This window comes from Natrix helvetica (genome assembly GCF_964273705.1).
Source record: "Natrix helvetica genome assembly, chromosome: 1".
NCBI lineage: Eukaryota > Metazoa > Chordata > Lepidosauria > Squamata > Natricidae > Natrix > Natrix helvetica.
This window is the reverse complement of record NC_138548.1, coordinates 355,928,528-355,943,709: the sequence shown is the minus strand read 5'-3', so window position 1 is coordinate 355,943,709 and position 15,182 is coordinate 355,928,528. Positions and strand designations below refer to the sequence as shown.

The 15,182-nt window shown below is 47.7% G+C and overlaps 3 protein-coding genes across 7 annotated transcripts in view; all 3 read right to left on the bottom strand.

Moving 5' to 3' along the window:
• Window positions 1-15,182, bottom strand: part of LOC309384268 (uncharacterized protein) — a 160,375-nt gene that overhangs the window by 30,805 nt on the left and 114,388 nt on the right. Inside the window, exons 1-2 of one of the 6 annotated variants that reach the window (XM_081937556.1) lie at window positions 11,158-11,265; window positions 5,177-5,305 (exon numbers count right to left, since the gene is read on the bottom strand). The exons of 4 other annotated variants lie outside the window; for them this stretch is intronic. The gene's annotated coding sequence lies outside the window, so the exon portion shown is untranslated. Of the gene's footprint in view, window positions 1-5,176; window positions 5,306-11,157; window positions 11,266-15,182 lie in introns of those variants that run through there. One more of the 6 variants, XM_081937555.1, reaches the window with a different exon arrangement.
• Window positions 1-15,182, bottom strand: part of LOC309384248 (uncharacterized protein) — a 149,508-nt gene that overhangs the window by 41,313 nt on the left and 93,013 nt on the right.
• LOC309384282 (uncharacterized protein) overlaps window positions 1-15,182 on the bottom strand; it is a 43,951-nt gene that overhangs the window by 15,554 nt on the left and 13,215 nt on the right. The window lies entirely within an intron of this gene.

The window sequence follows — 15,182 nt, the reverse complement described above, 5'->3', positions numbered from 1 at the left end:
CTGCGCTGCTGGCGTCGTCCGCCGTTTGGTTTTTTTTTTTTCAAAGCACGGAGGATGGATGCCGCTCTGGAAGTACGCTCTATGGTTGTGGGCTGCAGATTGTACAACCATAGAGCGTACTTCCCAGTCCTAACCCGTTAACATCAGCTTGCTGCCCAAGGACTGAGTTCGAATTCTTGTAGCTCCGCCTCTTGCTCCCCTCAGAGGCTCAGTTTTAAAAATGAAGGAGTGTCCAAAGGAACTGTCAATGCAATAGTCCAATCCAATGAAGAAACTACCCCGCGACCCCTGATAGGGTGGGGTTGGACACTCCCGCAGCACCTAGAGAAAGACCATTCAGGTAAGACAACGGTCATTCTCCTAGGCGCTGCTTGGAGTGTCCAAGCACGGGTTAACATCAGCTTGCTGCCCAAGGACTGAGTTCGAATTCTTGTAGCTCCGCCTCTTGCTCCCCTCAGAGGCTCAGTTTTAAAAACGAAGGAGTGTCCAAAGGAACTGTCAATGCAATAGTCCAGTCCAATGAAGAAACTACCCCGCGACCCCTGATAGGGTGGGGTTGGACACTCCCGCAGCGCCTAGAGAAAGACCATTCAGGTAAGACAACGGTCATTCTCCTAGGTGCTGCTTGGAGTGTCCAAGCACGGGACATGCCAAAACTATGATCCCCCAGGGAGGGAAGAACTGTTCACGGGCACGGGGCTAGCCACAACCCTCTGCAGAATTCTTCTCCCGAAGGCTGCCTCAGCCGAGGCAAAAGTGTCCAGACTATAGTGCTTGACAAACGGTGACGGGCCTGACCACGTAGCAGCCCGGCAGATGTCCTCGATGGATGCTTGGGTGGCCCATGCAGCCGATGTGGCAGCACTTCTTGTTGAGTGTGCGGTGATATGAGGAGGCGCCGGCCTGCCCTGATGTTCGTAGGCCAGCTGGATGCACGCCCTTATCCAGCGCCCTACTGTAGCGGAGGTGACCTTCTTGCCCATGGTGGCAGGTTGAAATGACACAAAGAGGGCCTCCGACTTGCGGAAAGGAGCTGTTCTTTTCATGTAGATCCGCAGGGCACGGCGGACGTCCAGCTTATGCCACTCACGTTCCTTGGAGTGCTTGGGATGCGGACAGAAGTCCGGGAGGATCACTTCCTGCGAGCGGTGGAAAACGCTGTTGATCTTTGGTACGAATGCCGGGTCCAGACGTAATATCACTCTGTCGGAGTGGATGACGCAAAGGTCCTCTCTGACTGACAAGGCCGCCAGTTCAGAGATCCGGCGTGCCGAAGTGATGGCAATGAGGAACGTCGTCTTGAGGGTCAGGTGGCGTAGTCCAACTGTCCGAAGGGGTTCAAATGGTGGCCCGGACAGAGAACGTAGCACCACGGACAAGTCCCAGGTGGGATACCTGTGGATGGTAGGAGGAGCCAGATTGGTGGCTCCTTTGAGGAAATTGCGCACCTGCGGGTGTTTGCTGAGGGACAGGTGCGACTCAGTAGACAGGATGGAGGCCAAGGCGGCAGTCTGGCGTTTGAGAGTGTTTGGTGCCAGACCCCTGTCAAGGCCGTCCTGCAAAAAGTCCAGCACTTGGGGAACGGTGGCAGAATTGGCACCAGCGAGAGAAGGCACCAGCGAGAGAAGGCCGACCAGGTAGCTTCATAGATTCTAATCATTGATGGACGTTTGGATGCCTGGATGGTGCGGATCACCTTCTCCGAGTATGCGCTGAGCCTCAGGATCTCCCCTTCAAGTGCCACATGGCAAGTTTCAGCCACTGGGGTTCCGGGTGATGGATGGCCCCTTGGCTGAGGGAGATGCGGTCCTGAGGAATGCGCCAGGGACGAGACACTGAGAGACTGACCAGGTCGGCGAACCAGGATCTCCTCGGCCAGTGAGGAGCTACCAGCAGTACCCCCGCTCCCTCTGTCAGGATCTTCCCGATGACCTGTGGGATTAGCGGCAGGAGCGGGAAGGCGTACAGCAGACCCGGAGGCCAGGGAGAACGAAGAGCGTCCGTGCCTTCCGCCCCTGGGCACCGGAACCTCGTGAAGTACCTGGGTAGCTGGGCGTTGGCTGGAGACGCGAAGAGGTCGACAACTGGAAGACCGAAACGCAGAGACAACTGATGAAACAGATCTGGGTGAAGGCGCCACTCCGCGTTCTGGATGGTGGATCTGCTGAGCCAGTCTGCCGTCGCATTGTCCTCTCCCGAGATGTGGTCTGCCCGCAGAGACCTGAGGTGTCGTTCCGCCCACCGACCCAGGGATTCCGCCTCCGTCATCAGAGCAAGGGATCGTGTGCCGCCCTGATGATTGATGTACGCTTTCGTGGCGATGTTGTCGGTCAGGATCAGCACATCCTTGTCCCTGATCAGCTGGAGGAAATGCTTCAGGGCCAGTCTGGCAGCCCGGAGCTCTAGCCAGTTTATGTTGTCGGCGAGCTCCGCTAGAGACCATCTGCCCTGGATCACCTGGTTCTGAAGGTGTGCCCCCCACCCGAAGAGGCTGGCATCTGTCGTGATGACCAGGCGCTCCAGCTCCTTGAAGTAGGAACCCTTTTGGAGAGCGTCCGACTGCCACCATCGGAGGGAACGGATTACCTTGGGAGGGAGATGTATCACCCTCTTGGAGTTGCTGGCCATGCGTCTCTGGAGGGGCAGCAGGAACCACTGGAGATCCCTCGCGTGGAGGCGTGCCCACGGGACCACCGAAATGCAGGACACCAGCTTCCCTAGCAGTTGCAAGAGGGAAACTACCGTTGCTGACCTGGTGGACCGGATCCTCCGCATGAGGGACCTGATGCTGTCCACTCTCTCTTGTGTGAGGAAGACCTTGCAGGACTCCGAGTCGATGATGGTGCCGAGATGCTGGATCCTGTGGGTCGGGTTGAGATGGCTCTTGGCCAGGTTGACCGAGAAGCCGTGCTGTTGCAAGACCTGAATGGTGGTGTTGAGGTCTTGTTGCGCCTGATCCCTGGATGACGAGTGGATCAAGATGTCGTCCAGGTAGCACTCCAGCCTCACTGGAATTGGGCGTAGGTGAGCTGCGATGGCGGCCAGCAGCTTGGTGAAGGTGCGTGGGGCTGACGAGAGTCCGAAGGGAAGGGCTCTGTACTGGAAATGCTGGTTGGCAAACTGGAACCTCAGGAACCTGCGATGCGCCGGGTGAATCGGAACGTGCAGGTACGCCTCCTTCAGGTCTATCGAAGTCAAGAGGTCTCTCTGCCTGATGCAACCCAGGATGGTCTGCAGGGACTGCATCTTGAAACGCTTGTATTCTAGATGCCTGTTGAGTCGCTTGAGGTCCAAGATTGCCCGCACCCCTCCCGATGGCTTGGGGACTAGGAACAGGATGGAATAGAAGCCTGTGATCTCCTGACCCTCGGGTACCCTTTCTATGGCCGCTATCTCTAAAAGGTGGTCTATCTCCGCCCTCATTAGTTGGAGCTTGTGAGGTGACCTGGGAGTGGGGCAGCGAACCCGGGATCTTGGGGGGAGGGAAAGGAAGTCCAGGGTCAGGCCGTGACAGATCGTGTTGAGGATCCACACGTCCGTCGTGGTCTCCTCCCACTGGGCGGCATAGAGTTGGAGACGGCCGCCTATGGGAGGGTCCCTGTGACTGTCACTTGGATTTCCTGAAGGGGCGGTTGGAGAACCCCCCTCGGGAAGGTTTACGGAAGCCCTATTGTCTATTTCTATCCCTGTAGAAAGACCTGTCCTGGGGACGTTCCTGTGACTGGGGAAAGGGACGGCCTGGACCACCTGAGGAGGTGGAAGGCTCGGAGCCCCGAAAGGAACCCTTCCGAAAGGACTGGCCCTTGCGTTCAGGTTTCTTGGTCATGGCTGGGAGTATCTTGCGTTTATCCTTGGATTCAATCAGAAAGGAATCCAAGGCCTCCCCAAAAAGTTTCCCACCCTTAAAGGGAGCGGAAGCCAGCTTCCACTTTGCCTTGACATCTGCCTGCCAGTGGCGGAGCCACAGTAAGCGACGTGAGGTCACATTGGCGGCTAATGCCCTGGAGGAAAACTTAGTGGCGCTAAGTGAAGCATCAGCAGAGTATTCTATGGCTGCTATGATTTTATTTACGTTCTGCCTCATTTTAGTGTCCCCAGCCGGTAGGCCGGCCAATAGTTTGCGAAGCCAGAAGAGAGCTGCCCTCCCGAAGTAGGAAGAGGCAGAAGATGCTCTCATGGCCCAGGCAGTGGCCATATGCGTCTTGATAGAAGACGATTCAGCCCTTTTGTCCTCTGCCTTGAGCCCCTCCAGTAGTTCAGCAGGTAGAGCCGAATTGGAGGTAAGGGACATGATGGGGTCATCGACCTGGGGGAGCTTTAGAAGCTCCTCCAGAGGTTCTTCCATGGTAAATAGCCTCTTGTCGTTCCCGCTGGGATTTGCCAAGGAACCAGGCTGGGTCCATTGGCATTGGATAATGTCTAGGAACAACTGAGGGGCTGGAACCAAGTCTAAGGGGGGGGGGGGGGAAACTTCGTTGAAAAGCCCTGCCCCTGGGTCCTGGGGACCGATGGTCTCCATGGAAGCCTGATCCGAGGTAGGTTTGGGCTTGGGGGCTGGAAGGCCCATCTGGGGTCCTGCAGCCCGGGCCTTAGTCAGAATAGCCCTAAACATGGAAGAGTTAAAAAGTCCCAGAGAGGGGGGAGGCTCTGGAGTGGAATTTTCATCCTCAGAGAGGTCTGGAGCATCACGCTCCACCTCCTCTGAGTCAGAAACTTCGCTGATGCCCGAGGGATCAGGTGAGGCCTCCCTAGCTGGGGGACCTTGTGCCCTAGCTGGTTTCCCCTTACTGGGATTTACAGATGCAAAGGGAAGCTTAGATGCCAGCTGCATCATCCCATCAGTGATACCCCGAGAGATGGCCTCTGCCACCACCTCCTGCATGCTTTTGGGCAAGGGGAGGTCGTGGGCCTGAAGGGTATCTGGCCCAGTTATTGAATAGATGAAGGACCCCTCCTCTGCCAGGGAGTCTGCCTCATCAAGGGAATCTGCTGCCAGGGAATGGCCTGGGGAACCCATGGAGGCCCTGGATGGATTAGGGGAAAAATCGAATTCCTCTCTTTCCCCTGGAAGGGAGGGAGGAATCCCCTGTCTGGAGGTAGATGGAACAGGAACCCCTTCCTCCACTGTGGAACCAAACACCAAAGTTCCTCTCAAGAAGACCCTGTCTGCTGCTACCTTTTACAGCTACAGGATAATGGAGCGTGATGGTGAAGAATGCTACCTATTGCTCTTCCAGTTCCGTAGTTAAGCACGGGTATCCAGCAGACAAGTATGATCATAGAAGCCCAGTCCAACACAATATCACTAAAAAGGGAAAACAAGATATGATGATTTGGCATAAAATAAAGGCAGACAGCAACAAGCTTGAACTAGAGGCTTTCTTGAAAGCCCATATGACTGTTGACACTTTTAGACTTCCCAGCTGCATTAGTTCAAAGTATTTGCTGTAGTAGTCTACTATCAGGTAGTGGATGTCTCCACAATGAAAAATGTCTGTAGCCAATCTCTGCCACGCCCATGAAGGAGCATTCCATTGTGAAAGAGGTTCTTTTGCATTGTTTTTTTGAAATGTCTGGCAGGTGTCACACTTTTTTTACAAGTGTTTCAATATCAGAGTCCAGATGAGGCCAGTAGACCACCTCCCGTGCTCTGCGTACATCTAATATTGGCATGCTCACTAGTACTGTATGTACCTGCTCTTCCGACTCAGGTTCATCCCTGGCTTCATGTCCTTCTGGAAACACTCTTGACAGGCAATCTGCCATTGGAATTTCCTTCCCAGGCTTATACTTCACTGTGAGATCATACTGCTGTAATTTCATAACCATTCGCTGCAAGCATGGAGATGTAGAAGCTAGCGTTTTTTTCTAGTATGTACTCCAACGGCTTGTGGTCAGTTTCTACAACTACTGGGCGACCATATATGTACTGGTGAAATTTCTCACATCCATTCACAATGGCCAGCATCTCTTCCTCAATTTGAGCATAATTAGCTTGTGTCGTGGTCAGTGCACGTGAAGCATATGCCACAGGATGTCCTTGTTATTATTATTTATTTATTTAATTAGATTTCTAGACCGCCAGCCCAACCTGGGATGCATTCACTTGAAGCAGGGTGCCAGCATTTGCATTAAAGTATTTCAGTATTGGCCCTGGATGTTTAGTGATCAGTTTCTTCACTTTGTCAAAAGTCCTTTCCATGTTTGCATGCCAACACCAAATGGCATACTTCTGCAGCAATGCACATAACGGTGCTGTCTGTTGAGCGAGGCCCTTAAGAGAATTTAGATAGATAGTTGAAAATGCCCAATGGTGTCTCCAGTTCCTTTCTGAAGGCTGGGGCCTTCATGTTAAGAACTGCTGTGATGTTCTTTGGATCAGGCTTCAAGCCCTCTTTGGTTAGTAAGTGTCCAAAATATGTCACTTCTCCTACCCCAATTTGCATTTTTCTTGGATTGAGTTTAAGATTTCTCTCACGACATCGATTGAGCAAAGCAGTAAGGTTTCTGTTGTGCTCTACTTGATTCTTTCCATAGACCAACAAATCATCAACTATTACTTTAACACTCTGTAGACCAGCAATCAGTTTGTGTGATTTCTTTTGAAATATCTCCTGTGCCGATGCTATGCTGAAAGGTAACCTTGTGAAGCGCCATCGACCCACAGGGGAGTTGAAAGTAGTGAGGTAATTGCTGGCTTCATCAAGACGCAATTGCCAGTAACCAGACTGGGCATCTAATACACTGAACACTGTTGCTCCTACTAGCTTGTGTGCTATGTCCTCCATGGTGGGGAGTTTGTAGTGTTCTCTCATTATTACTTTGTTCAAATCACGTGGGTCAATGCATATGCGAATTGCACCTGTGTTCTTCTTCTCCACCACAACCATAGAACTGACCCATTCCGATGGTTCAGTGACTTTCTTTACTACTCCCAACTTCTCCATCCTAGTGAGTTCCGGTCTAACTTTATCCACAAGAGTTAGAGGTATTTTCCTTGGGGCATGGATGACAGGCTGTGCACCCTCTTTTATACGTATGTGGCTTATGCCTGGGAGACACCCCAGGCCCTTGAATGGATCACAGTACTCAAGTTTAACGTCAGCTTCCATCAGACCTCTATGCCCACCATGCACAGTCATTATGATCTTCACAAGTCCAATCTCTTTACTTGTTTTGAGACCTAGCACAGCTGGGGCTTGCGTTTCTATCACAAACAATTATAAAAGCCTTTCCAATCCTTTGTAGGCACATTTTACATGACAGCAACCCTTTACTTTCAGCTTTTCACCACCATATCCCATTAATTTCGGTAGGTCCAGAGTCTCTAATGGGGATTCATTCCTGAGGTGTTCAGATATATGTGGCTTGGCACACAATTTACTTGTGCTCCAGTATCTATTTTGAATGTGACTGGAATTTTGTTGGCCCCTATCTGTAATGTTACATTGGCTTCATCTGCAGACAAGATATATCGAGGAGGAGTCCGAGTTTGACCCTGCATTGTCATCATTGTCCTCTAAGGCATGTATAGCCCGTGTCTGTGGCCTTCCGGTTTGCGAAGACAATTTACACACCCTGGCAAAGTGTCCTCTTTTCTTTCATTTGTTGCATATTTGCCCCCTTGCAGGACAGACACTGTTTTTGAGGTGCATATTTCCACAATATTCTCAAGCTGCTTCTCTGTTACTTGTTCCAGTGCCATAGGTGTCTTTTGTTCCTTTGTGTGCCCTTTCTTGACCATATCTGCTACTTTGAGTTTCTATAGCATTAATCTGGTGCTGTGTTCCTTCCAGTATCTGCATGTCTTCTCTTGATATTTCATATGCTCTGGCAATTCTTACTGCTTTCTCAAGATTTAAAACTTCCTGCAGCAGTTTTTCCGGAACTTCCTTAAACTTACTGCCCATCAGAATACGGTCTTTAATCATATCTCCAGCATCATAAAAAGCACAGTCTTTGGCAAGCAAGCGCAGCTGGGTCACCCATGAATCCACAGATTCACCTCCACACTGGTTTCTCTCATAAAACAGTTTTCTCTGCACTGTGCGAGTTTTTTCTCGGGTTGCAGTATGCTTCAAACTTTGCAAACAGTACCACTGTTTTCTTTTTGTCCTCTGCAGTGATCTCCACACCTGCTTGCCAGGCTCTGCACACATCGCGTCCTTTCTGTCCCACACATATTACAAAGTGTGCTGCTTTCTGCTGATTAGTCCATTTGTCTGCATCAGGTCCTGCAAACACAAGCTCTATCAGCTCCCTCCACCTTGACCAGTTTTCAGATATGTTCCCTGACTCCAAATCCAGGGAAGGGATGTTCCTTGTGTTGCTGTTTGCTGCCATGACTCTTCTCACCCCACTCCTGGTACGATGTGATGATTTGGCATAAAACAAAGGCAGACAGCAAGGAGCTTGGACTAGAGGCTTGACTTTATTCAGCGGCAGCCATCTTAAAACTACCTTCTGCCCCAGATGGCGTCATTGAAAAAGTTAACTGTTTCCTAACCTTCTTAAAGAGCTAAGCATAAAAAATTGAACTTGAAATATAGCATAAAACATACACATCATTAGACAAGATATCCAAGAAGAAACCAGCATGGTTTCATAAAGATCTCTCTGATAAACTGAAAGAGAAAAAGGATCAGTATAAAAAATGGAAAGAGGGACACAAGGCAGAATAGGAGCATATATAGGCCGAATCGGCAAAGATGAAATCAAGATCATGGTGAGAATGAACTAAGATTTGCAACAAATGTCAAAAATAATTTTATAACATGTATAAAACAAGAAAAAAAGTCAAGGAAACCGTCAGTCCACTAATGGGAGATGATGGCAAAGAAGGTATGGGCAGTAGAGACACAACAGAGCTACTTAATTCATTATTTGCATCTATCTTCAGGTAAAAAGAAAAAATGGCCAAACCTACCAAAAGCAGAACTGTAAAAGGCAGACTAGGAATACAAATTAAAATGGGCAAGAAAATGGAAAGAGAACACCTGTCCATTCTAGAAGAGTTCTAACCACAAGGACCAGATTGATTACATCCCAGAGTTGTGAAGGAGTCGGCAGATGTGGTCTAAGAATCATTGAACCATATCTTTCAAAGATCTTCATGCACCAAGGAACTACTGGTGGACTGGAAAAGAGCTGATGATTCTCATTTTTTTAAAAAGCAGAGAAAAATGGATCCAGAAAACTACAGGCCAATTAGCTTGACATCACTGTGATGGGCCCAACCTGTGATTGGGCAACTCTGTGATGGGCCCAACCCTCTGGAACGACCTCCCCCCCGATATTAGAACCACCTCTGATCTCCGCTCCTTCCGCAAGAAACTCAAGACCCACCTGTTTCGAGTAGCAGGTCTGGCTTAATTACAACTATAATCGTAACTGTATTTAACATCTTTTCAAACCTTCCTGGATGGCTTTTTAAATTTTTAAATTTTATATTGGGGTTTTAATGGGTTTTAAAATTGTTCTTAATATTTAATTGGTTTTGGGATTTTATAACAGACCGTGTGTGTGAGTTGTTTATGTTGCATGTCTTATGTCTTATGTTATTTTATTGTTTTGATTACGAATGGTCTGTACACCGCCCCGAGTCCCTACGGGGAGAGGGGGCGGTCTATAAATTAAATAAACTAAAGTAAACTAAACTACCTGGGAAGATCCTGGAAAGGATAATAAAACAAAAATCTGCAAACACCTAGAAGCAAGCAAATATATAACCAGAAGTCAACATGTTATTTCATTCTTACACAAAGTGACAAAATTAGAGGACCAATCTAATACATTGTATAATTGGATTTCAGTAAGGCAGTTGACAAAGTAGACCATAACCTACTTCTTGGTAAATTAGAAAAATGTGGGATAGGTACATCCTTCCACACAGATGGATTCATAACTGGCTGACAAACCACACTCAAAGTGTATTCCTTAATGGGACTATATCTATATGGAGAGAAGTAAGCAGTGGGTACTCCAAGGTTCTGCTTTAGTACTCTTTAATATCTTCGTAAATGCCTTCCATGAGGGAGTCGAACTGAACGCATCAAATTTGCAAATGACACCAAGTTGCCAGGAATAGTCAACACCTCAGAAGATAAGCTCAAGATAGAGAATCTCGATAGATTTGGCCCTATCTAACAAAATGAAATTCAATGGAGGGGGGGAAAGGGGTTTTACACTTATGCAAAGAAAACCAAATGTACTGGTACAGAATAGGTAGCACTTGGCTCAAGTAATAACTATGAGAGGAACCTTGAAGTCCTAGTGGACAATCATTTAGATATGGGCCAGCTGTGTATTGCAGTGGCCAAACAAAAGCCAATAAAATACTAGGCTGCATTAACAGAGAGATAGAATCAAGATCATGTGAAGTACTAGTACCACTTTATAAAGAGTAAGACCACACTTAGATAATTGCAGACAGTTTGGTCACCATATAATAAAAAAGATGTTGAGACTCTGGAAGAATGCAGAAAAAGAGCAACAAAGAGGATTAGGGGGCTGGAGGGTTAAATAAAAAGAAGGGTTGCAGGAATTGGGTATGTCTAGTCTAGTGAAGGGAAGGACTAGGGGTGACATGATAGCCATCTTCCAATACATGAGGAGTTGCCACAAAAGTGGGAGGGGTGTCAACCTATTCTCCAAAGCCCCTGAAGGCAGGACAAGGAACTGGATGGAAACTAATCAAGGAGAGAAGCAACTTCAAACTAAGGAGAAATTTCCTGACACTGAGAACAGTGAACCAGTGGAAGGGTTTCCCTTCAGAGGTTGTGGGAGCTCCATCCCTGGTGGCTTTTACTCAGAGACAGGACAGCCATTTGTCTGAAATGATATTGGGTCTCCTGCTTGATCAGGGCGTCTGTATAGAAGACCTGCAAGGTCCCTCCCAGCTCTGTCACAAACCCTCCAGTGATGGGAGCACCCACAACCTCTGGAGGGAAGCCATTCCCAAAGAACCCACCTTCACTTGGAAGAGACTTTTCCAATCTTCCCACCAGAAGGAAAATTGCAGCCACCAGTTTCACAGCCTGCAGCACCAGTGGGCTTAAATTCGGGGAGGGAAGGAACCTGCAGCAGCAGCAGCTGAGATGCTTCAGCCCAGTTGCTTCTCTGCTTCCAGGACTCTCCTCCCACCTGCCCTCAACTCACCTTCCAGCTGCTGCTTCGACCACGGGAAGAGCACAAAAGCTGCTCTGCACACCACTCTCCTCCCACGAGTGATCCGGAAGAGGAAGTTCAGCTGTTCACAAAGGTGCTTTTTTCAAAAGGCAACTGGATTTTGTTTCTTCTACTCTTCCCGTCGCCTTCCAACCTTTCTAGCAATTCAGTACTCGATGGTTTTAACTCAACCAGAGGTAGTATCCTCTTTCTAGGCACAGGTGTCGTCTGTTTGACCACCATCTCCAGATAGGAGGCAGAAAAAAAATCTTTCTCCAGTTTCTACCTAAGTCGTTTGCAACATGTTTCCACTGATTAAATGACTTCTAGCAACCAACCTTTGCAATTTAGCCAAGTGAAATAGTGAAATCTGATGTTACTTAACTTTGAGAAGATTACCTATGTACCAGGCCCCAAAAATTCATGAAGGTTTTATAGGATTACACAATCAGCTTTCTTAGGAGTGATTCTCAGTGGAGATCAAAACCTCTATAATACCCCAACACTTTATGACTGATTTCCTGTGACTCCCAGGATTTTAGTACCATCAGGCCAGACACTCCAGGGGAAGGAGCTTCACTCCTGCTGGCCAGGGCTGTATCCAAGAGCATCAACCACCAAGCTTCATTCTTGGAGGAGGAAATTTTACATCTGCTGAATGCCAGGTGTAAATTCTGTAAATTTGTTTGCACTAAAGTCTCCCATTAGGTCACACAGAGAAACATATGCAGCTGGGCCTAGAAAATGGAGCCTAAGAAAGATGGCATGATTGCCTATATATGGTAGAAGAAATGTTTCCCCACCCAAAAAATTATTTTAAAAAAAGAAAGGCAAAAATAGAATGGTTCATCAAACGCCATGATTAACTGATCACCAGACTAACCTTTTTAGAAAGACACCCTGCCATGCCCTTTTTAATGCAGATTTAATAAGGTATGGATGGGGAGGATAGTGCCTTTTGGTTCTGGGATCTGTTGTATGGAGGGATCATGAAGAAAATAACCCCAAACTTTTATTGATTTGTTTTTCATTCAGGAACTCAAAATGGCATATAAAGCGCTTCCTGGGTAGAATGCTGCAATTTACAGTTATAGGAAGTTAGAACCCATCCCCTTTCTAGAAGAATGAAATTTTCTGGGAAATATTAAAAAGGCAGAATATTATATTTCCCTGGACGAGTAAAGGAGAAACATGTTTTTAATGACAAAGCAGCTCCCTGCCCCCGCTTCAGCTCCAGAGTGATGGGATTAAGACATGGCCCTCAGGACATGATAGGATTAGCCCTCTATCCATCTCACCACATGGCACCTGGAAAGATTACATCACCCAGAAAGTCGACCAGGTTTGTAACTCAGGACAGCCTACAGATTTGCCCCTGCATCGCCCCATGGGAGTCTGACAACCCATCAGAATTCAAGCTCAAATTGAAAACCCTGTTGAAAGAAATGTCCTTCTGGGTTCGGCTCCAAGTGGGGAAAAAGACACTGGAGACATGGAGGCTGCTTGGAAAGATGGTTTAAAGGTAGACAGGACCACATGGCTTGAGTTCTGAAAAGAAAAGGTGATCACATGCTTCAATGCTGGTGGAGAAGAAGGGAAGGAAGGGCTGAGATGCTGAAAGACCCTGGCTTTATGCCCTCTCTGGCCTTTGATCTTGAGCCTGTATTCTGATTGGTTGTCAGACTCCCATGGAGCCATGCAAGGGCAACTCTCTAGGCCAGTGGTTCCCAAAGTGGGTGATACCGCCTCTTGGGAGGCGATGGGATGACTTGGGGGGGGCTAAGAGGCATGTGGGGGGCAGCAAGGGGGCGCTAAGATGCAAGGAAGGTGGCAGAGGAGTGCTGGAGGTGGCCCCCTTGCAGGCAGGCAGGGAGTTGGTAGGGTTTATTTATTCACTTAGCAAAGCCTTAAGCCAGATGTGAACACATTGTAAGTATTCTGATTTTCAGAACAGAAATGGCAGAAGCAGAAAAATCAAAGAAGAAATGTAGACAATATAGTGTGGAATATCTGAAGTATGGATTTATACCAGCACCATCAAACCAGCAGCTGCCACAGTGCCTATTATGTGAAAAAGTATTTTCTAATGAGGCAATGAAGCCTTCCAGACTGAATGAACATTTAAATAAGGCACATCCTGACAAAGCAGACAAGAACCTAACTTTTTTTCAATCACTTCGTGACAACTTGCAAAAGCGCCCAACACTGTCACGCATGTTTTACAATGCTTCCCAACAAACACTGATGATTTGCGTGCATCATACAACATTTCATTGCTGATTGCTAAGTCTGATAAGCCATATACTATTGCTGAAGAACTCATCCTACTAGCCATTAGTGAGGTTCTGAGTACTGTTTTGCATAAGTCACTACATGATATAATTAAGACAATTCCTCTCAGGAACAATTCAGTGCAAAGACGCATAGATGAAATGGCTGAGAATTAAGACTCAATACAATACAATACCTATTCTGTACCAGTACATTTGGTTTTTCTTGCTTAAGTGTAAAACCTTTTTTACAATACAATACAATACAATAGTAGAGTTGGAAGGGACCTTGGAGGTCTTCTAGTCCAACCCCCTGCCTAGGCAGGAAACCCTATACCGTTTCAGACAGATGGCTATCCAACATCTTCTTAAAGACTTCCAGTATTGGGGCATTCACAACTTCTGGAGGCAAGCTGTTCCACTGATTAATTGTTCTAACTGTCAGGAAGTTTCTCCTCAGTTCTAAGTTGCTTCTCTCCTTGATTAGTTTCCACCCATTGCTTCTTGTTCTACCCTCAGGTGCCTTGGAGAATAGTTTGACTACCTCTTCTTTGTGGCAACTCCTGTTAAGTGACTTAAAACCAGACATTGGGAAACTGGTATCACTTCATCAAGCCCATCCATCACATAAAGAATTTACTGAACAGTGAAGTAGTTACTAAATTTTACTGAGTTTACTAAGTTACTAGTTACTAAGGTTCTTGATAAATGACTATCAGACTTTGAAAACCTGGTATCACTGGATCATGTTCAACAATTTTGTTGAATTAACATTAACTAAAAAGGTTTTTAAATTGGATTTTGAATAAATGTGCAATTAATTGTTACAGTTTTGAATTTTACTGTTATTATCTTCCTTCCGTCGTGCAAACCGCCCAGTCACATGACCCTCAGCCACGCCCACCAAGCCACACCCACAGAACAAAAAAAATTGAATTCCACCACTGGATGGGGGGCACTGAGGATCAGTTTGTAGCACCAAGGGGGCGGTGGACTGAAAAAGTTTGGGAACCACTGCCCTAGGCTGTGTTTTGAATCCATGTTTGGTTGAGTTTTCAGATGCCATGTGGTGAGTGGGTGAAGGCTTATCATGCCTGAAGGGGAGCTGAGCTGAAGGGGAGTGTTAGATCTGGGCAACGCGAGACAGACTGCGAGACACGAAGTGACTTAACAGCTCTTTATTAGTAATAGTAGTGATCCAGCTTGTTCGGTAGTCGGAGGGTTCCCCTTTTATAGGGAGTGGGCACGCCCCTCGACCAATCAGAGGGATACCTGTTTCCCGCTGTAGGAGCGGACCAGAGGGAAGACGTATCCCGATATATGTTAATATCTAACACCCCTCCCCTCCTAGATGGGACGTTGCGGTAGGTAACATAATCTTTTAGGTAGGTGGGTGTTTGTCTTGCTCGGGAGGAACGTCGTAGTTCGGGTTGGCTTGAAGTGGTTGCAGGACTGGTTGCGGGTTGGTTCGAAGTAGTTGCAGGATCGGGTGCTTTTTCTATTTCCCGTTCTGGAGGTCTTGTGCCTTCGTTGCTCGGGCGTTCAGGAGTTTGTTCGGCTGCGTTGTCTGGGGGTTGCTCTGCTACGTGCGTGTAGTCTTGTTCTATGCTTGGCTCGCCGGCGTCGCTGTTTCCTATGATGGGGGTTTCTTGTGGCTGACTTTCCGTAGACAGGAAACTTTCGTCTTCATTTCGAAGGTTGGAGTGTGCTAGGCGACCCCGCAGTTGATCGATGTGCCTTTTCCAA